This window comes from Micropterus dolomieu, linkage group LG04, assembly GCF_021292245.1.
Source record: "Micropterus dolomieu isolate WLL.071019.BEF.003 ecotype Adirondacks linkage group LG04, ASM2129224v1, whole genome shotgun sequence".
NCBI lineage: Eukaryota > Metazoa > Chordata > Actinopteri > Centrarchiformes > Centrarchidae > Micropterus > Micropterus dolomieu.
Genome location: NC_060153.1, coordinates 10,667,961 through 10,678,996, shown reverse-complemented (window position 1 = coordinate 10,678,996; position 11,036 = coordinate 10,667,961).

The window sequence follows — 11,036 nt, the reverse complement described above, 5'->3', positions numbered from 1 at the left end:
CAGCGGTGGAATGACGACATGCGGCTATACATGTCATCACTGGTCAGATTTGGCAGGGGTCCAGAGAAAACTACGGTGTCCGACATTGTTTTTGCATATGTACACACCGACTCAACGTTAATCTTAGTGACCTCCGATTGGCGTAACCGGGAGTCATTACCGCCGACGTGAATAACAATCTTACTGTATTTACGTTTATCCTTAGCCAGCAGTTTTAAATAAGACTCAATGTCGCCCGCTCTGGCCCCAGGGATGCACTTAACTATGGCCGCTGGCTTCGCTAAATTCACGTTTCTCAAAATGGAGCTGCCAATGATCAGAGTTGGTTTCTCAGCGGGTGTGTCGCTGAGTGGGGAAAATCTGTTAGAAACGTGAACAGGTTGATGATGCCCCGTGGACTTTGAATGCTTACGACTATTCCTCCTTCGGACAGTCACCCAGCCCCCCCCCCTTTCCTGGCTGCACAGGGGATGCCGGAGGACGGCTACCACAGTCTAACTCAGGCCGTTCCGCACCGACTACCGGGGACTGGCTGGCTACAGTAGCTAAAGACTGATCTACCAAGGTGCGGAGCCGGACTTCTAAATCACTGAGCCTCGCCTCCATGTCTATAAATAAACTACACTTATTACATGTACCATTACCGCTAAAGGAGGCAGAGGAGTAACTAAACATCTGACACACCGAGCAGGAGAAAGTAGGAGAGAGAGAGGGAGAAGGAGAAGCCATCGCTAGCTGCTAAGCTAAAGTCGCTAACGGCTAAGCTAAATTACTGTAGCGTCAGTTACCAAAACTTTAGAACAACTATGAGATTGAACAGCAGTCACTAAAAGATGGAAAGATCTGTGAGTGCTTAGGCAAAATTACTGTAAAGAATAAGTGTTTAGCGAACAGTTGGCCGCTGTAATAAAACAAATGTAACTGTTATTTAGCGAGAGCAGCACAACTTATTACTTTTTCGCAGGGAAACTGCATAGCTACATTGTGTCAGGACTGTGAATGATCTGGCTGTGCATTCCTCCCCAGTTCCTAGTGTTTCTTACTTTTTCCCCTCCCAGTGTTTCGGTCTGTCTCCTGTTTGTGTGTGTTTGTGTGTGTGGGCATCCCGGAGCACTACTCTGCAGGCACCAGTCAGCCAGATCACCTGGAGCTTTCCATTTCGGCCTGAAGTCATTTCCACAGTGAACCTGTGCAGACTTAAACCTCAGCTCTTTACCTCAGTTTTCGCCAGATTATCTGTTCACCTTAGTGCTAACTCGCACACAACGGCTTAGTGTCTTTTTGCACTTATGACTCGACTGATGCTTTGTTTTTTTTTTTGTCTCAGGCTGTTTCAGCACGTGGAAGCTCAGTCTGCCTGCATGTTTGAAGCTTTTTGGAACTTAATCACACCACTTAATACAGGATTTCAATGTTGCACCTTCCGGTTCATTGTTCCGTAAATCTTGTGTGTGAAATGTAACCCCTGCTACCGTGTTTGCTCTTGGATCTTTTGTGCTCACCTTAACAGGGACATTTATGTAGGGTAATGACAAGAAATAGTGTACAATTTCTAGCTTATAGAATGCTTTTATAACCATCTCCATGTGTCTCTTTCCTCAGCACTTGAGTACATTTTGCCATGCAAAATTTCAGTTTGACTTTGTTCTCTGAATTCAGCTTTACTTGAGCTTTACAGAGAAACTAATAGTCACGTAATTGTTCTTCTGTCTCTGAGGACCTCAATGAAGAAATCAATGTGCTCTGGTCAGACGTCAATTCATCATACTGATTCTAAACATTTAGAAAAACTGTTGTGATTTACGTTGCTGCCGTACACAGCTCCAAATGTCAGAAGCCAGAAAAGGGTCCTGTGCTTTATTTGTCACATTTTATCAGGCAATGTACTGTGTCTTGCTGTGCAGTAAAAGAAGAGTATAGCCCTTTATCTTGTATATAAAACTAGATATCTGCTTTCATTTGGAATTGATGTTCTTTTAGAACTACATAAGCGTAACATGAAGTGCACTACAGTTATTATGATAAACTGCCAAGCTTTTAAGCCACCTGTTATTACTACTTTCAAATGAATATGAATCAGATTTTTCTGTCATACATTTGTGGCACACAGATTTCACCATGGCACCAGAACTCATAACTCATGCCAACACAACAACTCATAATCCCACAAAGAAAAGAGAGAAAAAGACAGATAATAGAGCCATTTCATTTTCTAATGGGGAGATAATAAATAACAAACAAATGTGCATCTTTGTATGCGTTGTATGGATTCCAACTCAAACTTTTTGGCCTTTAAGTATGTCAGGCTGTTTAAAATGAGGAGTGGCCAAGAGAAAATGTAACTTCCATGCAGAACAGAAGAAACCAGAGGGATCATTTGTTCCAGGACTCTCAACAGGTCAGAAGGAACTTTAACATCTGAGCATCCTCATTCCATGAAACACTTAGCTGATACCTGTACATCACAGCTGTGGGGTTGGCTCGAAATCATGAACACCTTGCAAACAATCAGAATCAAAATGGGTTTTTTTTCTTATTTTTTTCCTTGTCCAAATTGAAGGTCAATAAAGTATAGAGTGTCTTATAAAGAGCCAAAGTCAAACCGCAACATCTCAGTTCAGAAGTACAGTATAGGTAAGAAAACCTAGTTCATAATTTTACTGACATTTGTAACATAGTCTTACTCAACAGTATATGTCTTGTGTCACTCCATTTGTCTACATAAACATGGTATTTTAAATATTTATGTATGGATTAAACACTGACTGAACTTGACTGACTTAAAGGTGGCCATGGTAAAGAATTATGTTCCAAAGCCATTTTAAACTTGCAGTGCGCAACCTTTGTGTCTCCTTTCTGACAATAAGAGTAATTACACAACACTGTCAACACGTGCTTATAACATATATGCTCTGCCTCTGAGTGGCTACTGTCGCTACGGTTGCTCCCCCTTCAGCTCTGGCAAACCAATCATTGCTGGTTGGCATCAGACACATCATTACTGGTTTGCCAGCGCAAGAACGTCTGCAAAGACAGACAGATTTTAAAACTCTGGTAACCTATACTGTGAATACAGAGAGATTTACCTGGTGGTGATAGGCGTAGTCAGCATTGAACTAAGTTGGCAAGGGTTTGAATATCTAACAGGTTATTTATGTGTAAAAGTCCAGCACTCTAGCTTTAGGTAAATTTTCCTCTGACAAAATCGTTATCCTTGCTGTTAAAGGTTGAGTACGAACCTGGTTAAACTGCAGTGTAACAGTAAAATACACTTCCCAGGTGGAGAGTGGACTTGAGTCTAAACTCTAACATCATGAAAAGAACAATGAACAGTATGTATTATAAAAGTAACAAAGTAGCTTTTTTAAAACAAGTAATCAATTGTTTTTGCAAAGGTTCTCACGGTGATATCTTTGTTCTCGTAATTATTTAGTTTTCCAGAAATGCAGATTTCTCAAAACACAGCATGCGTGCGTCTCAAGTTTTTGGGATCTTCCAGATGTTTTAGAAAGTTCACCAGTTTTCATATGTCTCCCTTTGACATGAGGGTGGCAGCACAGCACTGTGCGTCACTGTATTGCCTTCTCATCTCTTTTCTTTTAAGCTGTGGGACAAATGGCTGACATGATGGAAACCCAAAGAGTCCTTTAATCCTTCTATAGAAAAACATAGTTGGATAAAGGATAGAGCTGAGCATTCACTGTAAGAATAAAATTATTGTTGTCCACAAAACTGACCCACAGTGGGCCTATCCAAAGCTAGAGGACACTTTATCTAACATCAAGTAAACATGTAAAAATAAAAACAAAAAAAGAGTGTTGATTTTATCTGCAAATTAAACTAGAAGGACCATGTAAACACTGTAGGCATCATATGAAAACAAGCACACATGGTAGTGAAAGGAAAATTTCATATTCATATATACTATATGTTCCATTCAGAGAAGCTTAATGCTTCAGCAATGTAAAGAGGATCCAATCCACTGATGTACAGAAGGGATCCAAAAACAAAAGTGTCAGCTAACTCTGAGTTCAGCACAGGCTTTTTGATCAGAATTTTCACAGTTCTCTGAAAACCATGCACACCTGCTGTCAAGCTGAATCGTCTGAATTATTTATTGTCCTCTAAGGTGAAGGGAAAACACTTTTAACTTTAAGCTCTGTTTGAATTACCGGGGAGCCAGAGGGTGGATTAGCTCCCTCCTGAAGAGAGTTCCCCGAGAAGCAATAAAATGTCTAAATCTAATGAAGAATCATAACCAGAAGGAGCTTTATTGCCAAGTAGTGTTTTAGACATACAAGGAATTTGTTTTGGTGATAAGATGCTACACGTAGACAAACAGTTGACATAAATAAATTTAGAAATATATAAATAGGGATTAGTGTGAGGGACCAAGCAGTTAGGCAATAGGAGTCACAAGAAAATTTCAAAAGAAAGGGTTTTTATTTTCCCAAAAAATCATTACAACAAAATAAAGATAAAGTTTGGGCCCGTAAAATAGGTCAAATAAACAGACTGTAACTTAAGCTCTGAACATAAGAAACTCAACAATACAACTGACCTACTACAAGAGAAACAAAGGGGACTTATATACTGGCTGATCAGACCAATTTTGACACAAAGGGGGAGACTAACAATAACACTACTACATCAACTACAAATGACCTAAAAACTTATACCAAAAGAAATGTAATCTTACTTAACCGTACAAAAATACTCTAGGGAGAGAATTATGCTACCCCCCCAGACATAACAAGCTGGGGTAGTGTCCAATTAGGCCACCTCCCCTATAATGCTGCTCCTACTTCAGGCGCCACCCCTTTAAGCCAACAGACTGGATCCTTACGCTTTTAAGCTGGTTGTATGTCCTTGACTGTGGCCATCACAAATAGACGATGCAAGTTATATAAGAATATTAAAAAGAATGGAGAAAAACAATTACTTACAACTATTAGAGCAACGTTGCAGATATTTACATGTACATTATTCTGGGTTTGTTTTGTGCAGACGTATTGCAACGAAATATATAAATTGACAATATAAAAATATAAAACAACTAAGACAATTAACAACAAATATGTGCGATGTGCCAGGTTTGTGCGTGATATGAAATGAAATAGTATTTACATGTGCAGAGACATTTGTATTATTTGCAAGGGGGAAGTGTCAGTGGGAGACCCAGGCCTTGTTGATGAGGCTAGCTGCAGATGGGAAAAAGCTGTGAGAGGTTTTGGTCCTGATGGACGGCAACCTCTTGCCAGACAGGAGAGTCTGAAACAGTTTGTGACCGGGATGAGAGGGGTCAGCTGCAATCTCTCCTGCTCGCCTCAGAGTACTGAAATCTAATGTCTTGTTTGTAGTTGTTTTTTATATCTGTATTTTAAATGTGTGTGTAACTCTGTCAATCCGTGTTTTGTTTTGTTTGCTAATGCATAATTATTGTGCAAGGATTTGGTGTCAGCTACAGGAGCCCACCTCCTGCCAGGCATTCAGTTCAGCAGCCTCTCTCTCATCCATTGTGTCCTCTCTAACCATCAGCGTGCAGTGAAGACCCTTCCCCATCAAACACCTTGTGAAACAGATACCGTCTCATGTCATCTGCAAAAACAACAGAATGGATGTAGACACCCTACAATAGTGATTTTTCCACCCAATGACAAAGTTATGTAGCTGTCCATGCCCATGGTTTTTGACAATCGATATATCGCTTCCTTTCTCCTTGAGTAAGGAGGTCTGATCTGCCCATGGAATACACTTAAATTTACCTTTATGCTATGTTGGCCTATCAGCTACATTTATTTGTTTTTATTTGTATGTGAGCTATACACACTGCGCCAGAAGAATTTACCAGCTTAATGTAGTGTGGACCCACAAATGCATTTGTGGTGTATGTGTGTGTGTGTGTGTGTCTATGTGTGTGTGTTTGCACGTTTGTGGCTGAGAGAGAAATAAAAGCTGTAGTGGCAAAAGGAAATGTGTACTGCCTATAAATATTCTTCCTTTATTCATTAAATATCCTTGGACTGCCAGCACTTTATTACTAACGCTATTGGCAAGTCTGCTTTATTTCAAGTCTAACCAGCTAATGAATGAACTTGAAATTCACACTTTATAGGCAGCACCCAGGGAGAGTACAGTAGTCTATATTTGGAAACCTTCCTGCATAGTGACGCAGAGCTGACAGACATACTATTCCCTTCAGTTCTTAGAACATAAAATGAAACAAAACTGAGGATGTTAGAAAGTTGACACTTCTTTGACTTGATTGCAAGGTCATCAACGCAACCAACACCAGTTTCATAAAAATCGTACTTCAGGAGTATTATCCTATTGCTACTCAAAAATCATAGTTCACTATGGGACCAGTTAACCATGGCATACAGCTCTGTTCAAAACTGTTTTCCCAACTCATCAAAATGCTATTTAATGTTGGGCAGAGCAAAGATATCTCCCCTACTGTATGATGGTTTATTATCATGTTACCTTTTAGTACTGTCAGAATTAGCTGTTATAAGGTACACATGCTTTCTGTTCTGGTTCAGACTTCACCTACTCTTGAGAAAAAGGTGTATTAGGTTTGCTAAATGCTCAATGATGTTTGTTAGCCACTCAGTAAATTTGTCTGACTGGAAATGAATGTTCCTGTACGTGTATATAACATCCACCTCCGACATGTACATACTCCTTTATCCTTTCCACTCTGCTCACTGCACTATTTGTCAGTATGTCTATATTGTTTTTGTTCATAGTGAGTATATTTGTGTTGTCTACACTGAAGTCTGTGTCTGTTTTTATTTTATTTTTATTATTGTGATTTTGTATTTTTGTATGAGTAAGCACATCGTGAGCATTGTACAATCCAGAGTCAAATTCCTCGTATGTGTACACAAACCGGGCAATAAAGCTGATTGTGATTCTGAATTAAAAGGAGCACCAAACCTATTTTTAATTTTATTAGCCTATGATTGAAAGACAGATACATTGTAGCAATATATTATTAACAAAACACAAAAAGTTTAAAAGGACCTAGAAATATAAAGTTTCTTACACTTTGGAAATCGTCCCATATTGACTCAATTGAAAGGAGGTTTTTAAATCATAACTGAAATGGAAATGTGGTGAGCAAAAGGTAATAGAACAAAACCCCAAAGCACTGCAAAGTTACAACATATGAAAAGATAACCTTTCTTGGAATAAAATGGACAGATGGAAACACCACAGAAGATGTAATAATAGTGCATGCAGTAATGTCCCACTGTCCAACTCACCTGCTCAATGCTCAGAAACACTTATAGATGTGATTTCTGATTCCATGTCAGCAGTGGCCGTTATTACTGCAAAGCCTCTGATCTGCAGACAGAGGCAGAACACACAAACAAACCATGCCAGCAACATCTTAGCAACCTGTCCAAATGTCAGTTGGTTAGTCTGTTGTTTTATTCTTCAACCCATGACAAAGAGACCTAAAAAAGATGTTACCAGCAAAAAGCTCCTTGCAGTCAGACCAGTGAGAGATGGGTATTGAGGTTAAGTGATGAATAGATATTGGAAAGCAAAGAGTGGACATCATTTCTCTAATTTTACTCAGATTAGGCCCATTCTCAGTGCTGTGCTAAAGAAGAAGTATGGGCACACCTTTGTTCGCTTAGTTTTTGCAGTTTCATCCGGCTAAAGGAGAAAAAGACCTGATGGTGATCTTGTAGAACAAGCAATAAAGAAGTTTGCAATAAACTGTGAGAGACTTTATGGCACTTGGCCCAAATGTCATTCAAAGTGCATTTACCTGCTTCCTGGCAGCGAGTGCATGGAGCTGAAGACTTTTACGGGGTACACCCTAAATACTCAGGACATTATTATACCAAGTAAGTCACACATGCAATTTGTGACTAACTTGGTCTCAGAGAAATAGGATATCTGATTTACAACAATTTCTTCAGTAATAAAATAATAAGAATTTGTGGGGAAGCTTTCCAACGAGTTAACTCCACTGCAGTGTTGTTGTCTACACAGAAGAAGTAAGTTAAACATACAGTAAAGATTTAAACAGGAAGTATGTAAGAGCATGCAGAGCCCCTCAATAGACCAGGCAGACAGTGTGTCTCTCCCCTCCACCAAATAATGTGGAGAGAATGATACGGCTGAGAGCTGGGCTGAGAGCTGATATCGAAAGACGTGCTCTGACAGCTCAAAGAGATTCTTTCTATAGAGGGGCTGGAGCCAATCCCAGCTGAAAAAAGGCGGGGTACACCATCTTAGGGCATGTACAAAGCAATAATTCATTATATTGTACAGTTACCTAAATTATTTTCTCATAGCACCATATTGATGCTGACTTGTAATAATCTATGACATGTTTAGGAAAGAAAAGATTGTCTTCTTGTGGCACAAATCTTCAAGCCATTTGACTGTTCTGAAGAGATTTTCACTCCTAAACAGTTACCTTTCTTGTCCAATCACTCACATGGTGAGTTTTGTTTGTCGGATAGACAGATCACAATGTTGATTGATACAGTGAAATGCTGAACTACCAACCTATCTACAAGGATCTCGTATTTCGAACAAAACACTAGTTTGCTGCTTATCTACCACCCCACATTGTTCTCCTACTGTTTTATCTGCCTCCCTGCTCTCCTGTTGTTGCAAAGTTTCAGAGCGACAGAGACAAACAGTGTCCCTGTAACCATGGTAACTCACTCTCACTCCTGCTTTCGTGCGCACACTGTGACAGGGAGAGACGCAGAATGAGTTTACTCTGAGCAGCATGCATGGGAATAAATTAGCTCACAATATAATAGACTTTTGTATATTTCTCACTTTTCCCCTGATGGTCTGAATAACTCGGTATATTTGTCACTAGTTGCCTTTTAGAAATAAAGTTGCTGAGGGTCTGAAAAAGGACCAAACCACTGTGAAGCAACTGAGGTGGGAGGACATAATTTTACAAACTTAAAAATGCATTGGACTTGTAGCAGATACCGAGAGCTGTAAGCTGTTCTAAATAAATTGATTTGAATTTATCTAAATTATTGCTAGTTATAATCCAGTAGTCACTTTATATTGGTAGGGACACTGTGCCTACTAAATTCTATGCCCATGGAATAATACCATAGGGTACATGGCACAAGGACACACAAAAAAATCTGTTAATATGGAGTACACCATGTCCCAGAGCAGCATGACATATCTATAATCCCAGCACATACAGTATGTATAAAAAACATCAGACCATCAGATCTCATTGTTAAGTTTGTGAACTTGCATTTCATAACATAATAAGGATGGGAGCACTGTCCCTAATTAACATGACCTTAAGTAGTCTTCACTGTGAGTTGCTATCTTGGGTGAAAGGATCCCCCTCAGTCAAATCTGATGAGTCGTCAGTGGGCCTCTAAATCATAAGTCTTAAAGAATGTGTTGTGTTTATTTTATTGATAACGTTTAATCAGTCTGTCTCTGACTTTAACCAAACAACATGTTGGATATTAACATACAGTGTTAGGTGTCAAAGTCACTTTTTATGCCCACCATTTACCCCAAACTCCTCCCAATGATTTATGTATATTACAAGAACATAACACTTTGTAGACTGGAAAAATCACATCACCGAACATAATATATGCAGCCATATAAATGTAATCTGTAACTAGACAGTGCAATTTCTGGAGAAATTGCGGTGTGAATGCTGGCTGTTGAAGGCTGGCTATTGAAGGCTGACGCTAAACTGGATTGGATTCAAAAATAAATTTCTGGGTTACAGCCCCAGAATGCAAGCTCTCATTTCAGCCTCTGTCTGAAACGATCTGTAGATGCTCCTGTCCCTTTAAGACCCCCCACCCCTCCAAAAGCCCACTGTGTTCTGATTGGCCAAGATCCTGAAGCAGGATGATTATACTGCCGAGTGGTACAGACAGACTGAGCATAGGAGTTGCCAGGCTGAGAACGGTTCGGCTGCGGACAGTAGCTCAGGGGGTGTGGTGTGAGCGAGGGGAGTGGTTTGAGAGGTGCTACAGTTCGCAGCTGGACAATATTGAGGTTGTAGGCAAATTACCATATATGGAAAACTGGCTCTGTATGATATCATTAAGTAAGTGAGACGGACTGTGAGACAGAGAGACAGGTGCACTATAAGACCGTGAGACGGACTGTGAGACAGAGACAAAGGTGGACAATAAGACTGAGACGGACTGAGACAGAGAGACAGAAAGACATATGGACTATAAGACTGTGAGACGGACTGTGAGACAGAGAGACAGGTGGACTATAAGACTGTGAGACTGTGAGATGGACTGTGAGACAGAGAGACAGGTGGACTATAAGACTGAGACGGACTGAGACAGAGAAACAGGTGGACTATAAGACTGAGACGGACTGAGACAGAGAGACATATGGACTATAAGACTGTGAGACGGACTGTGAGACAGAGAGACAGGTGGACTATAAGACTGTGAGACTGTGAGACGGACTGTGAGATACAGAGACCCAACTGTTCCCAATGAAGGGAACAGTGTGTGTGTGTGTGTGTGTGTGTGTGTGTGTGTGTGTGTGTGTGTGTCTGTTTGTCTCTCTCTGTGTCTGTTAGTTGTAGTACCAGGTAGTACTAGTAGTAATTACTGCAGTAGTAGTGGTTGTAGTAGCAGATGCAGTACTCTGGATGCAGTACACTTAACTTCATTCAAGAAATAGCTTAACGTCTGTCCACCAATCGGAACACAGGACCAAGTGTGTATATGTGTGAGAGAGAGAGAGAGAATGTGTGTGCGTGTGTATCTCACTTTGATCTTTCTCTGCTTATAGAGGGTATGCGTTGATGTCACTTCCCCTTCCAGAACACGCTGGACTGAGTGGCAAACATCTGTTACCATGGCTGCGTTTAGCAAACTGGGAGCAAAACAAGTGATTATTTGCTCAAATTAAAGGCATTAGGACTCGACGGTGATCCTTACTGCTTACCAAAGAACCAGTGATCCAGCTCTTTCCCATTTTAGATGTGTTGTTTGTGTTTTAGCTGATTCAAGCTAACACTGCTGCTTGTCTTT